The sequence below is a fragment of the Pelophylax lessonae genome (genome assembly GCF_965119305.1).
Source record: "Pelophylax lessonae genome assembly, chromosome: 9".
In the NCBI taxonomy this organism is placed as follows: domain Eukaryota; kingdom Metazoa; phylum Chordata; class Amphibia; order Anura; family Ranidae; genus Pelophylax; species Pelophylax lessonae.
Window position 1 is genome coordinate 268,477,643 of NC_138776.1, and position 18,717 is coordinate 268,496,359.

The following is an 18,717-nucleotide window of genomic DNA, read 5'->3' on the forward strand; positions in this document are numbered from 1 at the left end:
CATCTGCTGGAGATAAAAGACGTCCCAGTGACTATGGAGGAAGAGGACGGACATGACGGGGGGGGGGGGGGTTACTGGGTGTAAATGGAAAATAAGATCTTATTACCTCCTCTGCTGCCACGTCCAGTAACGTCTTCTCTTTACTTCCAACAAACTCACCTTTCACCTGTCACTTCTTATTTATACCCGAGATCACTTCCTGTCTTCCATAGAGACTTCCTGTCTGGGATGAAGTGAGATCACCACCTTGTGGAACTCAGAGGAACTGCAGCTCCAAAAAAATGTCTACTATATATCATTAGAGATGGGGCATCACCATTCCTATATTACTGATGTATCATATGTTCCTCAACAAACATTAAAGAGTTTAGCTTCTCCTGAACAATCCTGCTGTTGTGTGCATTTTTTCTATAGTGTGTCTTTTACTGTGGTATGTCCAATTATCCTGTTTCCACCCACTGCTGAATTTCTGAATCCTGCGTTTTTTTCTATAGTGTGTCTTTTACTGTGGTATGTTTATTTGTTTACCCATCTGTAGACTGGTCCTTGCTATGTTTTCTTACCTTTAATTTATAACCATTACAGCCTTTAAGCTTTAGAGGTATCTCTTGGTTGTATGTAAATCTTTTTGAAGTGGAAATCCTGCTCTGTCTATCCAGTCCTAATTTATCAATTCCTGATTGCTTAATTGGCTAGCCCCCACCCCAGGTCTAAAGCCCCGTACACACGATAAGAAATTTGGAAGGGAAATTTCGTCCGATGACCGATCTGCCGATTTTCGGATTGTTAGTATGGTGCTTTCGACAGCCGACTCCAACTTTTCGGCTGACAAAATCCTGATGTGCAGGCTATAAAATTTTTGTTGTCCATAATACAATGTCCGATTTTCGTCTCATTAGTACAGATTTCGACGGAAAAAAATCTTAAGTGTAAGACTAGGCATGCTCAGAAACGAAAGAACACATACAAAGCAATCCAACACATGACATCACTTCTGAAGTAGAATTCTGTCATACAGGAAAATTTGTATGAAAAAAAACCTCTTCACTTTCCACATCAGACTAGCATGCCACAAAAAACGGACGACAGATCATTCGATAATCTGATCGTGTGTACGGGGCTTAAGAGTTGATAAGTACAGCATCTGTTGGGGAAGGCACGTTTGCAAGGGGTGAACGTTTGCTTTTTGGCGGCTTATTCTCTGAAGTGGGGCGATTTCTATAAGTGGGATGCACTTCTGATTCTGCCCTTCAGAGAATGCACAAAGTGAATGAACACAGAAAAGGCTGAGATATACACCACATAGACTGCAGGTGACCTTATTTACCCCTTTAGCTCTCTCCTTGTAAAATGCACTCTCTACCACTCCTTCTGACAGCAGTGTCCTCTATCCTTAAACTCTCTCTGCTTCACCCCTCTTCTCCACCCCACAACTTATATATATCACCCTCACTTCTGTCCTCACCTTATTACTGCACTCAACATCTCGTGCTACTTCTAAATCCACAAGCACACAAATCCTTCAGGACACTGGGGCATGTCCCTTCATATAAATCCCACTCTCATATTACCACCCTCACCTTTCTGCTTCTCCTAGCCTCTGGAGACATATCCCCAAACCCTGGGCCTCCATCATTTACCCGTGCTCAACACACCACTTACCCTGCACTCTCTGGCTGCAGCCGCACTCAGCACAATCTAGTTCCCATCTTTCTTCTTCCCAAGACCACACTCCCTTTCTCTTGCGCCCTTTGGAACTCCCGCTCTGTCTGTAATAAACTCACCTCTCTCCATGACCTTTTCACCGCTAACTCATTTAATCTACTCGCCATCACTGAAACCTGGCTTCACAAATCCGACACTGCGTCTTCTGCTGCCCTATCCCAAGGGTGTCTTCTATGGACTCACTCCCCTAGACCCAATGGACGCAAGGGAGGGGGCGTCGGGATCCTTCTAGCCCCACATAGCACTTTTCAGGTACTTCACCCACCTCCCTCTCTGTCACTCTCCTCATTTGAGGTACACTGCATTCGTCTTTTCTCCCCTGTTTCTCTAAGGATAGCTGTGATCTACCGCCCCCCTGGACCAGTATCGACCTTTCTTGATGACTTCTCTGCCTGGCTACTCTACTTTCTCTCTTCCGAAATCCCCACTATCATTCTCGGCGACTTCAACATCCCTATTAATACTAACACTCCTACCACTTCCAAACTTCTCAGTCTAACCTCCTCCTTTGACCTGAAGCAATGGATACATGCTTCTACTCACTCCGAAGGCAATATCCTTGACCTTGTTTTCTCCCACCTATGCACCCCGCACAACCTTTCCAACAATCCTTTCCCTCTCTCTGATCACTACCTTATTAGTTTCACTCTCTCCCTCTCCTCCACCTCCTTTCCCTCCAGCTACCTTACAGTTACCCACAGAAACCTACGCCATCTCAACCCTTCTCTTCTCTACTCTGCTACCGACCACCTCTATGACAAAATCGCACCCCTGTCCTGCACCAACCTAGCCACTTCTGTCTACAACACTTCACTCTTAGCCTCCCTGGACACACTGGCCCCCCTCACCACACACCGAATCAAGCCCCGACCCCTTCAACCTTGGCAAACAGATAACACTAGAAGTCTGAAAAAGCATAGCCGTGCTCTTGAGCGCCTATGGCGTAAGACTAGGTCTCAGAAGGATTTCAACCGATATAAATCTGCCCTCCAAAAATACAATTCCAGTCTCCACACTGCCAAACAGACCTATTTTATCACTCTCATTAACAGCCTGTCATCACGCCCCCGGCAACTCTTCGCTACCTTTAATTCTCTACTCCGTCCTCCACTACCCCCTCCCACTGACTCACTCACTGCCCAGGAGATCGCCTACCACTTCAAACAGAAGATTGATACAATTCGTAAGGAGATCATTGCTATTCAGATACCTTCCATGCCTTATGCTTCACGCCCACAAGTGCGATCATTACTTCCCTCATTCAACCCCACCACTATAGATGAGGTTGCTAAACTACTTGTTAACGTCCACTTAACCACCTGCCCTCTGGATCCTGTTCCCTCGCAAATGCTACGGTCACCTTCTGGCCCTATTCTACACTCTCTAACCCACATCTTCAATCTCTCCCTCTCTTTGGGCATCTTCCCCAACTCTCTAAAACATGCACTAGTCAGCCCCATACTTAAAAAGCCCTCACTGGACCCAACTGATCTGAACAACCTACGCCCTATTTCCTTGCTTCCCTTTTCATCCAAACTCCTCGAACGTCTAGTCTACAACCGACTGTGCGACCACCTTGCCGAGAATAGCCTCCTTGATCCCCTTCAGTCTGGATTTCAGCCTCAACACTCCACTGAAACTGCTCTCCTAAAACTGACAAATGATCTACTAACGGCCAAAACCAATGGACACTATTCTGTACTCCTACTTCTGGACCTTTCTGCTGCCTTTGATACGGTTGACCATCCCCTCCTCCTCAAAAAACTCCATGCCTTTGGTCTCCGTGACTGTACTCTTCACTGGTTATCTTCCTACTTATCCAACCGCACCTTTAGCGTTATGTACAATTCTACTTTCTCCTCTACTCTTCCCTTCTCTGTTGGGGTCCCCCAAGGCTCTGTTCTTGGACCCCTCCTATTTTCAATCTACACCTCCTCTCTGGGTCAGTTGATAGCCTCCCATGGCTTCCAATACCATCTCTACGCTGACGATACCCAAATCTATCTATCCACTCCTCAGCTCTCTCCATCAGTCTCCTCACGTATCACTAATTTACTATCAGATATATCGGTCTGGATGTCTCACCACTTCCTCAAACTCAATCTATCCAAAACTGAGCTTATAATTTTTCCTCCACCACGTGCCCCTTCCCCTGATTTCTCTGTCAATATCGATGGCATTACTATCAGCCCATCCCCGCAAGCCAAGGTCTTAGGTGTTGTCCTGGACTCTGAACTCTCCTTCAAACCCCACATCCAATCGCTGTCCAAATCTTGCCCCCTCAGCCTCCGCAACATCTCCAAAATACGCCCCTTTCTAACCAAAGACACAACAAAGCTCTTAGTTCATTCCCTGGTCATCTCGCACCTCGACTACTGCAATTCCCTTCTCGTTGGCTTACCTCTACACAGGCTATCCCCCCTTCAATCCATTATGAATGCTTCCGCCAGACTCATCCACCTTACCAATCGCTCAGTGTCCGCTGCTCCTCTCTGTCAAGCCCTCCACTGGCTTCCCGCTCACCCAACGAATTAAATTCAAAATACTTACAACATCTTACAAAGCAATCCACAGTTTAGCCCCCAGCTACATCACTAGCCTAGTCTCAAAATACCAACCTAATCGCTCTCTTCGTTCCTCTCAAAACCTCCTGCTCTCTTGCTCCCTCGTCACCTCCAGGACTTTTCCAGAGCCTCTCCAATCCTATGGAACTCCTTACCCTTATCTATTCGATTATCTCCTACTCTATTAGCTTTTAGTTTAGCCGATCTCTGAAAACCCTCCTTTTCAGAAAAAGCCTCTCCTACCCACACCTAACAAATATACCTCCATTTTCTCCATCAACCCATCCCCCACGGTTATTGTCTTTTGTTTCACTTGACCCTTCCTTCTAGATTATAAGCTCTAACTAGCAGGGCCCTCTAGTTCCTTCTGTTTTGAATTGTATTGTGACTGTATTGTCTTCCCTCACATTGTAAAGCGCTGCGCAAACTGTTGGCGCTATATAAATCCTGTTAAATAATAATAATAATCAGAGGTCAGCCTATAGGAATGGTGATGCCCCATCTCTAATGATATATAGTAGACTTTTTTTTTGGGCTGCATGTCCTCTGAATTCCACAAGGTGATGATCTCACTTCTACCCAGAGAGGAAGTCTCTATGGAAGACAGGAAGTGATGTCGGATATAAGTAGGAAGTTCCGGGTGAGAGGTGAGTTAGTAGGAAGTAGAGAGAAGACGTTACTGGAAGTGGCAGCAGAGGAGGTAATAAGATATTATTTTCTATTTACACCCAGTTACCCCCCCCCCCTTCATGTCTGTCCTCTACCTCTATAGTCACTGGGACGTCTTTTATCTCCAGCAGATGATGATACGTACATATGTATGGAATTTTTTTCTTCCTAGTCAAAGCTCGCCTAATGAAAACATAGGTGGATAAATGAACCCCGGCCACTAATGAACCCCGGCCACTAATAAAAGTGGTATAATCCATTAGTATAGACTGTTGAGGTGAGAAGGTCACTGGTGGGAAATGTTCTGGCCCCATAAACGACCCTGAAGGAGTTAACATACATCTCCAAAGCTTATTCTCCCCATAATGAACCCAGTCTCAGATATTCATCCTAAAATGTGATCAGTAAAGTTTCCGGTTTACACGGAGATCACTTGCCGTGAAGTGACCTTCTCCACAGCCTCCCCGATCTCTTTCAATATTTCAGTCGTGCTCAGATTGACTCCCATTGCGCCAGGAACATTCTTATTTGTCTCTGAGCTCCCTCTCGCTGTTCCTCATCCTGACTGTTGTTCCTTTGGATTGATTTGCTACCAAACCCAGCTTCATATCTTGGATGCACTCGCCTGTTGCCTGCCCTGACCTGTAGCTTGTTTCCTGGATCTCCTCCTCATCTCTCCTCTATATCCTCTTCCTTGGCTTGTCTCCGCACCTACAGCAATCCTAGGGAGTCTAAACTAGACATGTGTACATTTTTTCGGTCCAAATATAAATTCGGATAAAATTTTGGTTGTACCCCATACTCATTTACATAGGGGAATCCAGGAACTCCGGATTCCGATAAGCCCCCTCCCCCCCTCCAGACCCACACAACCACCGGCCAGGTTTGTGGGGAAGAGGCCCTTGTCCCTATCACCATGCACCATGTTGAAGGCATGTGGCCTGGTATGGTTAAGGATGGGGGGGGGGGGGGGGGGGGGGAGCACTGGGCTGCAAGCTCAGATAAGGTTTTAATATGGATTTTTTTTTTTAATTAATTTTGGTGTTGGGTTCCCCTAAAAATCCAAGGTAGAACCGAAGGACCTAATATGACTTGTAGGGGGAGGGCAGAGCCTGGGATGGTTCAGGAGCAGGGGGGTGCTCGGATAAAGACCTGGTATGGATTTTGGGTGGGACTCCATGCTCCTCAATCCCAAGAATCATAGCAAAGACTAAACAGTCCAGATTAAATATGTTCTCTCTGGGAGGCCAAAAAACTTTAATACTTACTGACCTTCATAATACCTCCTGATATCCTAATCCTATTATTGTACAACCAAAACCAATCCAGATAATTCTCTGTTTTCAATGTTATCTGTCTATAGGGAGACCTTCATAGCTGACCGCACCAATGGGGATCGAGGAGGACAAAAGTCACATGACTGAGAGGATACTAAATCTCACCCTGGAGATCATCTACCTGCTGACTGGAGAGGTGAGGAGGATTCTGGGAGGTCACATGACATCACTCTTATCTCTATTAATAAAACACAGACCTGACCGGAGAGGTGAGGAGGATTCTGGGATTCTAACATGATATTCCTATTGGTTCCCCAATACAGAGATTTCCTCTTCTGAAGTCAGGTGATCATATGACCATCACAGTGCCTCCATGTGACTCCCTAAAACCTGAGAGACACAACATGCAGAAGATTCTAGAAGTCACCAAGAAGATGATGGAGCTGCTGACAGGAGAGGTGAGCGGTGCTGGGAATTCTGGGACATTATCCAGTAACAGACAAGGGATGTGTCTGGATGGTGACTGTATCATTGTGTGTGTCAGGTTCCTATAAGGTGTCAGGATGTCACTGTCTATTTCTCCATGGAGGAGTGGGAGTATTTAGAAGGACACAAGGATCTCTACAAGGACGTCATGATGGAGAATCAGCCGCCCCTCACATCACCGGGTAAGAGGAGACTTTATTGTAAAGGAGAGAGCAGTACGGAGGGTCCACCTAGATCCCCCATCATCTGATAAACACATAGAAACAATGTATTCAGTCAGTGTGTGTGTTTCCTACAGATGGATCCAGTAATGGGAACCAACCAGAGAGATGTCCCCATCCTCTGTATTCCCGGGATTCCACACAGGAAGGTCACACCATCCCTCACCATCATCAGGTAGATGATTGACAATTATTGGTAGTTATGATTTATACACAGCATGTTTGTTACAATTAATTTTTTATTATATATTCAGAGTGGAATCCTCGGGGATGATAATATTGATGTTAAAGAAGAGTATAAAGAGGAGGATGAGGAGTATGGAGTGATGAAGGAGTTTTCAGAAGGACCCAAGGATATGATGGAGCCACCTAATAACAGAAACCCACCAGAGAGATGTCCCCGTCCTCTGTATTCCCGGGATTCCACACAGGAAGGTCACACCATCCCTCACCATCATCAGGTAGATGAGGAACAATCACTGATAGTATCATTAGGATCTGTACATTATCTGCATTGTTACCATTGATGTCATTTTTATTATATATTCAGAGTGGAAACCTGAGAGATTGTAAAGTTGAGGTTAAAGAAGAGATAAAAGAGGAGGATGATGAGGATGGGTTGATGGAGGAGTCAGAGTTTCAGAAAGGACACAAAGATCTGTACCAGGACACCATGGTGGAGTCATCCAGCTACAGAAACCCCCCAGAGAGATGTCCCCGTCCTCTGTATTCCCGGGATTCCACACAGGAAGGTCACACCACCCCTCACCATCATCAGGTAGATGAGGAACAATCACTGATAGTATCATTTTATACAAAAGCATGTTTGTTACAATGAATGTTCGATCATATATTCAGAGTGGAAACCTCAGAGATTATAATATTGATGTTAAAGAAGAATATAAAGAGGAGGATGAGAAGTATGGGGTGATGAAGGAGCTTTCAAAAGGACACAAGGATATGATGGAGCCACCTAATACCAGAAACCCACCAGAGAGATGTCCCCGTCCTCTGTATTCCCGGGATTCCACACAGGAAGGTCACACCATCCCTCACTATCATCAGGTAGGTGGAGTTGAGGGTCGGGAACATAAAGTGATTGAACACTCTGACATGTGGAGACGATGTGTGGACTCTACAAGATGATATTTTCTATGTGATCTCACATCATAAATACTTCTATGTTACAGATGTTATTTTCTGCCATTCTGTTGGTTTAGGGTGAAGATCTGATGAAGATGAAAGTTGAGGGTGAAGTAGAAGAGACGTATGTGAGGGATGATCAGCGTTATATGGGGGAGGTTGGAATGACGAGGACTATCAAAGAGGAGGACACTCCTACAGAGATCAGCACAGGTGACCCATAATATATTCTTCTCTTATCTCTACTCTGTATGTTGTGTTGTGGTTGTGTAAAGAGCATGGACCTCCCAGTCCCCATTGGTTCCTGCTCTTCTGACAAGGCTGTGTAAATGTAGAAGTGATCTGGGAGGAGGACCAAAGGCCCTTTGACTGAAGAGGGGAAGAGTCCCAGCTTGTTGGGACATCCACAGAGAACATCTGCTCACTCATATCTACCTGATCCAGATGGAATCTTGATGGAAGTGAACTAACCTTCTCAGATCTATTGACGATGTTTTTATATTTTTCCAGGACACGCCATGGAGAAACCCTCAAAGGATCGTCTCACTTTATCTCCAGGTTGTAAAATGGAAGATGGGGACACCACAGGAGATTGTGGAGGAGAAAAGACAATGAGCTCAACTATGGATGGTGGACTTCACAGTGTGGATAGACCATCTATGAGGGATAGTGCCGGAATTCAGAGGCAGCAGACACTCTACCATCCTGAAAGTGGGGAAAATTTTAGCTCTGACTTAAATGTTACTGTACATCAAAGATCTTACACCGGGGAGAAGCTATATGCCTGTTCTGAGTGTGAGAATTGTTTTCTTCCTGTATCAGAACTCATCATACATTACAGATCTCACGCAAAGAAGCCGTATTCCTGCCCTGAGTGTGGGAAAAGCTTTTCAGATAAGGCCTATCTTTCCAAACATCAGAGATTGCACAAGAGCGAGAAGCCATGTTGCTGCCCCGTGTGTGGAAAATGCTTTTCCCGGAAATCATACCTTACTAAACATCAGAAATCTCATACCAGGGAAAAGCCATATCCCTGTACTGAGTGCGGGAAATGTTTTTCACAGAGATGTGACCTCTTTAGACATGAAAGGTGTCACACGGGGGAGAAGCCGTATTCCTGCTCTGAGTGCGGAAAAAGTTATACACGAAATCATGACCTTGGTATACATCAAAGAACCACCCATACGGGGGAGAAGCCTTTTTCCTGCGCTGAGTGTGGGAAAGGATTTTCGCAGAAATCCGATCTTGTTTTACATCAAAGATCTCATGCACAGTAAAGTCCACATTCTTGTTGTGAGTTTTACAGAAGCCATTCTTTTCCAGACGTTAGAGATCTCACACAAGGGAGAAGTTTTATTCCTTTCCTGAGTGCGAGAAATGTTTTCCGTGGAAATTAAACCCTGATAAATATTAAAGATCTAACACAGGTGAGAAGCCGTATTCTTGCCCTGACTGTTGAAAATCCTTCATGTCAAATCTTAATGTACATTAGATATGCCAAACATGGGTAAAGCTGCTTTCCTCTCCCAAGTGCAGAAAATGTTATGCATGTAAATCATACCTTGTTATACATCAAAGATCCCCCCCCCACCCCTACAGGGGAGAAGCCGTATTCCTGCCCTGATTGCGTGAAATGTTTATCTTACTGAACATCAGAGAACCCACACAACCCTTGAGGTGTATTAGTGTCCCAAGTACGGAAAATGTCTTCTATTTGAGTCATACTTTGCTGTACATCAGAGATTTCACACTGGGAAGAAGCACACCTTGATATACACCTCAGAAAACACGAGCGCTCCTTTGATCTTTATTACGGAAGAAACACTTTATATGGAAATCAGAGATCACTAAAGACTTCAAAGTTCTGCCTGACTTACTCCGCTAGGGGAGAGAAGGAGGGGGTGTCACTGCTGGTTGGGTCCCTCTAGGAGAGAGAAGGAGGGGGTGTCACTGCTGGTTGGGTCCCTCTAGGAGAGAGAAGGAGGAGGTGTCACTGCTGGTTGAGTCCCTCTAGGAGAGAGAAGGAGAGGGGGTGTCACTGCTGGTTGGGTCCCTCTGGGAGAACAAAGGACGGGGTGTCACTGTTGGTTGAGTTCCTCTAGGAGAGAGAAGAAGGAGGTGTCACTGCTGGTTGTGTCCCTCTAGGAGAGAGAAGGAGGGGGTGTCACTGCTGGTTGGGTCCCTCTAGGAGAGAGAAGGAGAGGGTGTCACTGCTGGTTGGATCCCTCTAGGAGAGAGAAGGAGGGGTGTCATTGCTGGTTGTGTCCCTCTAGGAGAGAGAAGGAGGGGGTGTCACTGCTGGTTGGATCCCTCTAGGAAAGAGAAGGAGGGGGTGTCACTCACTGCTGGTTGTGTCCCTCTAGGAGAGAGGAGGGGTGTCACTGCTGGCTGAGTACCTCTAGGAGAGAGAAGGAGAGGGTGTCACTGCTGGCTGAGTACCTCTAGGAGAGAGAAGGAGGGGGTGTCACTGCTGGTTGGGTCCCTCTAGGAGAGAGAAGGAGGGGGTGTCACTGCTGGTTGGGTCTCTCTAGGAGAGAGAAGGAGGGGGTGTCACTGCTGGTTGGGTCTCTCTAGGAGAGAGACGGAGGGGGTGTCACTGCTAGTTGGGTCCCTCTAGGAGAGAGGAGGAGGAGGTGTCACTGCTGGTTGGGTCCCTCTAGGAGAGAGAAGGAGGGGGTGTCACTGCTGGTTGGGTCCCTCTAGGAGAGAGAAGGAGAGGGTGTCACTGCTGGTTGGGTCCCTCTAGGAGAGAGAAGGAGGGGGTGTCACTGCTGGTTGGGTCCCTCTAGGAGAGAGAAGGAGGGGGTGTCACTGCTGGTTGGGTCCCTCTAGGAGAGAGAAGGAGGGGGTGTCACTGCTGGTTGGGTCCCTCTAGGAGAGAGAAGGAGGAGGTGTCACTGCTGGTTGGGTCCCTCTAGAAGTGTAGTCTGATCTTCAGCAGAAGCTTCAAAGGAATTCATCCTGGTAAAAGAGGAACTAGATATTGCTTGTGGATGAAGAGAAAGGGAGATCAGACTACATGACAGAACCAACAATTTCAATGCAGTAATTATCAGCCTTCACAAACCGCTTCATTTACTTGAAATATGCCATTTTCGTATGTAACATTTCATACGTACCTGAATGAAAAAAAAAAAAGTGGACAAAGGATGAATAAATGTTTACATTCTTAAAATGATGATATTCTGTGCAACGTGATTGATAAAAGTCTTCCTTCAGATTTGTATGATGAAATGTTCTTTTCTTTTCCTTTAGTCCTTTTTCTAACACCACTTCTTCTCCTCCTCTTCTTCATCCCTTCTTTTCCTCTCCTCCTCCTCCTTCTTACTCTCATCCTTCTTCTCCTCCTGCTTCTTCTTCTTCTCTTCTCCTCCTCTTTCTTCTCCTCCTTCTTCTTACTCTTCTCATTCTTCTCCTTCTTCTCCTCCTCCTTCTCCTCCTCCTTCTTACTCTCCTTCTCATGCTTCTCCTTCTCTTCCTTCTTCTCCTTTCTCTCCTTCCCCTCCCTCCTTTTCTTCTTTTTTTTTTTTTCTAACACTACAAGTAAGGCCTAGCCTGTAGGTTTTAGTCTTCATCTTGTAGTTTTGTTTTACCAGCTTGTGCTTGTTGGAACATCTGACCCTCCCCCCTACTCATAAATCTCAGGACGTCTGTAGTATACTCCAATGATAAGTCCATCAGTTCACTGACCCATATGTAGCACCCCCCTAGGTAGGTGCTAGGATAGTTAGGTAAGTGTTTGTGAATGCCTTGTTCATTTCTCCTCTACAACTTGTGGAATACTCCACTCATTTTTTTGTAGGGGCCAGTGAGGACACGGCCATTCTTGGTGAGGGGGGATGTAGCATCCTCCTAGGTGGTAGGTGCTAGGATAGTTAGGTAAGTTTTAGTGTTTGTTTTTGATAGGTAAATTTAGTTGCCACACTGTAGTCAGTGTGGCTGTAATGTTGGTTAAAGTAAAAGCATAGTTGTCTCACAGCACTCAGTGAGCTGCAGTTTATTAGTCAGGCCCAGTGGCGTCACTAGGGTTGTTGTCACCCCAACCCCTTTTTATAATGTTTTTTTTTTTTTTTTACTAATGTAACTCGTAAATCATAGCTCCCATATACACTACACTGACCACTACACTACACTGACCATGACACTGTCCACTACACTACACTGACCACTACACTACACTGACCACTACACTACAATGACCTGTTCAGGCTGGTCAGTGTAGTGTAGTGGTCAGTGTAGTAGTCACTGTAGTAGTACACTACACTCTCCACTACACTACCCACTACACTACGCTGCCCACTACACTGTCCACTACACTACACTGACCACTATACTGTCCACTACACTACACTGACCACTACACTACACTACACTATACTGTCCACTACACTGTCCACTACACTACACTGACCACTATACTGTCCACTACACTACACTACACTATACTGTCCACTACACTACACTGACCACTATACTGTCCACTACACTACACTATACTGTCCACTACACTACACTGACCACTACACTACACTGAACTGTTCAGGCTGGTCAGTGTAGTGTAGTGGTCAGTGTAGTAGTGCACTACACTGCCCACTAGACTACACTACACTGACCACTACACTACACTGACCATTACACTGCACTGACCACTACACTACACTGACCATTACACTACAATACACTGACCATTACACTACACTGACCATTACACTACACTACACTGACCATTACACTACACTGATCATTACACTACACTACACTACACTGACCATTACACTACACTACACTGACCATTACACTACACTGATCATTACACTACACTGACCACTACACTACACTACACTGATCATTACACTACACTGACCATTACACTACACTGACCATTACACTACACTGATCATTACACTACACTGACCACTACACTACACTGATCATTATACTACACTGACCACTACACTACATTGTCCAGTCCACTAAACTGACCACTACACTAAACTGACCACTACACTACACTGACCACTATACTACACTGTCCACTAGACTGTACTACATTGTCCACTACACTACACTGACCATTACACTACACTGATCATTACACTACACTACCCTATCCACTACACTACACTACACTGTCCACTAAACTACACTGACCACTAAATGACCACTACACTAAACTGACCACTACACTGTCCACTATACTCCACTAAACTAACACTGGCCACTAGACTACACTACACTGTCCACTACACTAAACTGGCCACTACACTAACCACTATACTACACTACACTGTCCACTACACTACACTGAACTCTACACTACCCACTACACTGTCCGCTATACTACCCACTACACTACACTGTCCACTATACTCCACTACACTGTCCACTACACTAACACTGGCCACTAGACTACACTACACTGTCCACTACACTAAACACTATACTACACTACACTACACTGACCACTACACTACCCACTACATTACACTACCCACTACACTGTCCGCTATACTACCCACTACACTACACTGTGCTACTTACAGTATTCCTATACTGATCACCACACAGCGTCACCCTAACTGCTCTGTCCTAACTCACCTTAACTCTGACCCTAACTCAGCCTGTCTGTCTATCTCTCTGACTGCTGCTTCTGACACACTGCTAGATTGGGAATGGGACATACCTGAGATCCAGGAGAGGAGGAGAAGAAGATGGTGGAGGAGGTTCACAGCAAGCTGGAGGCAGGACTCCCGTGTGCACTGCATGTGCCACCTGGAGGAGAGGAGGAAAAGAAGATGCTGGAGGTGCCGAGGTGGGACTCCCGTGACCATGTGCCACCTGCGATTACGGACAGCCCTGCCCCCCATGACCCTATTTGCCCAATAACAGGGCAGGGCACAGCGGAACGGAACATGGCGGCCTGGGACACTGTAAATAAAAATTAGGAGAATGGGCAGGAGTGACACACGGGCGCGCACCCCTCACGCTACACCACTGGTGTCACCCTCCCCCGATGGACACCCTGGTGCAGTCCACCCCCCCCCGCACCCCCCTTGTGACACCCCTGGTCAGGCCCAATCTGAGTGATCTGCTGCTGCCAGATAGCTTCCTCTGTAGCCAGGCAACCTGAGAAGTTTCTGGCTGCAAGCTCAGATAAGGGTCTCGTATAAATTGGGGGGATTTGGTATGCTTTTCCAAGCATACCAAATGAATCCCGAAATACAAGACAAATTTTGAAATTTGTTTCTTATATTGAGTATTAATTTTTGTATATTTGGGATAGCATTAAAAAACTTAATGCTGAAGATACAAAACAAATTTTGGAATTATTTTGTATCTTTGGCATTTGTTATGTATATTCAGAACCAATGCCAGCATTAAAAATAAAAAAAATCCATACCAGGCCCTTTGGGGCCCGATCGCTTCTATGGTAAGCTGGCGGAACCCCCAGCTTCAGTGGCTGGCTAGCCCTGTGTCAGGAAGGCTCTGGCAGAAGATGAGTTAAACTCACAGGCTAATCCTGGCTCCACCCTTCTCATCAAGGAAGAGCACTATTTAAGCTGGATCAGCACACAGGTTCAGTGCTGCTTTGTCTTCAGCCTTGGATACCTGTTACCTGCACTTTGTTCCTGGTTCCAGACCCGGCTTGTCCTGACGATTCTCTGATCTCCACCTGCACCGACCTTGGCTTGTCCCGTGACCACTCTTCCTGTCTGCTCCTACTGGCTTATACGTTACCGATTGGCTCCTGACCCGGCTTGTCTTACTACGCTTCTGTCATTCCCAGATCCGTCCATCCTGCCTGGGAAGCTCCTCCTGTTACCCAGGAACCCCTGCTTCCAGCACCTGCTGCCTGCTCAACACCCTGCTCATCGGACTTCTCTGGCAACCTTCACCAGTAGCCATCGTCCGCTTCAAGCAAAACTCCAGGCGCTCGTGCTACTCTACACTCCGGTGTCCCCTGTTTGCACTATCAGGGGTCCTGAGTCGGAGGCGCAAAGGAGGCCTTCCTCACAGTGTCAGGCTCATCTCCAGGTACGTGATACCCTGGGAAGGGAGAGCCTGGAGAGACACTAATGGGTGGCGGGAGGGGTCTGTAAAACCAGTCCAGTGGCTAATTAGCGAGTCAAATGGAATTGCCAGACATAACAAATAATATTGGGATGATGGTTGTAGCTGTAGGCATCATCCTGGTATAACCACTGAAAGTCCAGGAAGCCAGATGAATATGGGGTGGGAAGTGGTTAAGGATGCTGTGGATGGTGGCCGCCAGGTCCCTAACAACCAGCTATTCTTCAGAATGAATTCGGATTGGTACTGGACTGATCAAAGTGAAGATTGGTTCTGATGGACACACAATAGGGTGCGTTATCCTTTGAGGGTGCAGAGTTGTAATGTAGTGCTGTCCCCGTAGGGTCTACTGAATATCCACTCTGCGGGTCCCCCTGGTTACCAACCCATGGCTATAAGCAAATGCAATTCTTACATTCCTCTTGGCTCTTCACTTCAGTAAACAGTCCAGGGGTGTTTGGTTGTTTTTGTTGTTTATTTTGTGATGGGGATAGGAGAAGGGAATGGTGGGATACTCAGATTTAACTACTCACAATATCTGAGGACTTTTATCTTCTACTTCAGGACAGGTATGGAACAGCCAGGCTGTTAATTCATCCTGACACTTTTGAGATTTAAGTCTCTTGCTTTCTTTCAAGACGACTTGGTGGACAATATATTATTTTATCTTCAGGATACTCTCCCTAGCGTCCACTGACTATCCTATGAGCAGGAGTGGCCCCTCTCAGGTCAGACCCCTTGACACGAGTCCCTGTACTCCTGATACTGCAGCCACAGGCTCTCCAGTGTCTCCCCTCTCAGGAAGCTTCCCTGGACCTCTGGGTTCAGCTCCTCTCAACCGCTCCTCCGGCCCTCAGGACAACCTCCTGACACCTCTACAGAGGAGGAGGCTTCCGCCCCCTCCCTCTGGAACTCTGCTCTCCAATGAAAGACCCCAAGCACATGTGCTCCTGGCTTTTATACAGTATCCCAGCATGCAGCGAAGCGACCTGCCCTCTGCCAATCATCAGGACTGTATCAAAAGTCTATGCACCCATATGTCAGGTTTCTTCCCACTGTCCAACATGCCTCCCTATTGGACCAGCGTGAAACACTCTTCAGATTGAATGAATCGCATGCTGAGCACAATGAGCAGAACTCACTAACAGATCCTTCTCTCTGATAGGCAGAGAACAATATAGATTTACCTGCAGCCCTTCTGGTAAGCAGACAGAGCTCAAACTATACTTTCTCACTAGCACCTACCTAGGAGGGTGCTACATCTACCCCCCACCAAACTGAGCCATTCACTTTGATCATTCCAGTACCAATCCAAATTCATTCTGAAGAATAGCTGGTTGTTAGGGACCTGGTGGCTACCATCCACCGCATCCTTAACCACTTCCCACACCATAGTGATCTGGCTTCCTGGACTTTCAGTGGTTATACCAGGATGATGCCTACAGCTACAACCATCATCCCAATATTATTTGTTATGTCTGGCAATTCCATTTGACTCGCTAATTAGCCACTGGATTGCTTTTACAGACCCCTCCCGCCACCCATTAGTGTCTCTCCAGTCTCTCCCATCCCAGGGCTAGCCAACCACTGAAGCCGGGGGTTCCGCTAGCTTACCATAGAGGTGATCGGGCCCCAAAGGGCCTGGTATGGATTTGGGGGAACCCCCATACTGTTTTTCTTTGTTTTTTTTTTTAATGCTAGCATTGGTTCTGAATATACAAAACAAACGCCAAAGATACAAAATAATTCCGAAATTTGTTTTGTATTTTCAGCATTCAATTTTTTAATGCTATTCCAAATATACAAAAATTAATACTCAATTTTACTCAACGAAAAACGAATACTCAACGAAACAAATTTCGAAATGTGTCTTGTATTTTGGGATTCATTTGGTATGCTTGGAAAAGCATTACATTATAAAAAACAAAAACAAAAAAAAAAAACAAAAACAACACGGCATGGGGGTTCCTCCCAATCCATACCAGCCCCTTATCTGAGCTTGCAGCCAGAAACGTCTCAGGTTGCCTGGTTACAGAGGAAGCCATCAGGCAGCAGCAGAGCACTCAGATTAGGCCTGACTAATCAATTGCAGCTCACTGAGTGCTGTGAGACAACTATGCTTTTACTTTAACCAACATTACAGCCACACTGACTACAGTGTGGCAACTAAATTTGCCTATCAAAAACAAACACTAAAACTTACCTAACTATATTAGCACCTACCACCTAGGAGGGTGCTACATCCCCCCTCACCAAATATGGCCATGTCCTCACTGGCCCCTAAATTTTTTTTTACCAAAAAATGAGTGGAGTATTCCACAAGTTGTAGAGGAGAAATGAACAAGGCATTCACGAACACTTACCTAACTATCCTAGCACCTACCTAGGAGGGTGCTACATATGGGTCAGTGAACTGATGGACTTATCATTGGAGTATACTACAGACGTCCTGAGATTTATGAGTAGGGGGGAGTAGGGGGGAGAGTCAGATGTTCCAACAAGTACAAGCTGGTAAAACAAAACTACAAGATGAAGACTAAAACCTACAGGCTAGGCCTTACTTGTAGTGTTAGAAAAAAAAAAAATAGGACAGAAAAGGAGGGAGGGGGAGGAGGGAGGGGAAGGAGGAGGAGAAGCAAGAGGAGAAGGAGAATGAGAAAAAGGAGGAGAAGAGAAGGATGAGAAGAAGGAGGGGAAGAAGGAGAAGAAGAAGCAGGAGAAGAAGAAGGAGGAGAGTAAGAAGAAGGAGGAGAAGAAAAGAAGAGGAGAAGAAGAAGGAGAGGAAAAGAAGAGGAGAAGGAGAAGGGAGGAAGAAGAGGAGAAGAAGAAGGAGAAGGGAGGAAGAAGAGGAGAAGAAGAAGAGGAGAAGAAGTGGTGTTAGAAAAAGAACTAAAGGAAAAGAAAATAACATTTCATCATACAAATCTGAAGGAAGACTTTTATCAATCACGTTGCACAGAATATCATAATTTGAAGAATGTAAACATTTATTCATCCTTTGTCCATATTTAAAAAAGTACGAGTTCACTTTTTTTTTTTTTTTTCAGGTACGTATAAAATGTTACATATGAAAATGGCATATTTCAAGTAAATGAAGCGGTTTGTGAAGGCTGATAATTGCTGCATTGAAATTGTTGGTTCTGTCATGTAGTCTGATCTCCCTTTCTCTTCATCCACAAGCAATATCTAGTTCCTCTTTTACCAGGATGAATTCCTTTGAAGCTTCTGCTGAAGATCAGACTACACTTCTAGAGGGACCCAACCAGTATTGACACCTCCTCCTTCTCTCTCCTAGAGGGACTCAACCAGCAGTGACACCTCTCCTTCTCTCTCCTAGAGGGACCCAACCAGCAGTGACACCCCCTCCTTCTCTCTCCTAGAGGGACCCAACCAGCAGTGACATTCCCTCCTTCTCTCTCCTAGAGGGACCCAACCAGCAGTGACACCCCCTCCTTCTCTCTCCTAGAGGGACCCAACCAGCAGTGACACCCCCTCCTTCTCTCTCCTAGAGGGACCCAACCAGCAGTGACACCCTCTCCTCCTCTCTCCTAGAGGGACACA

General features: G+C 46.0%; 1 protein-coding gene across 1 annotated transcript in view; it reads right to left on the reverse strand.

Moving 5' to 3' along the window:
* The window catches only part of LOC309564458 (uncharacterized protein), a 1,566,033-nt gene that overhangs the window by 517,667 nt on the left and 1,029,649 nt on the right, over positions 1 to 18,717 (reverse strand). The window lies entirely within an intron of this gene.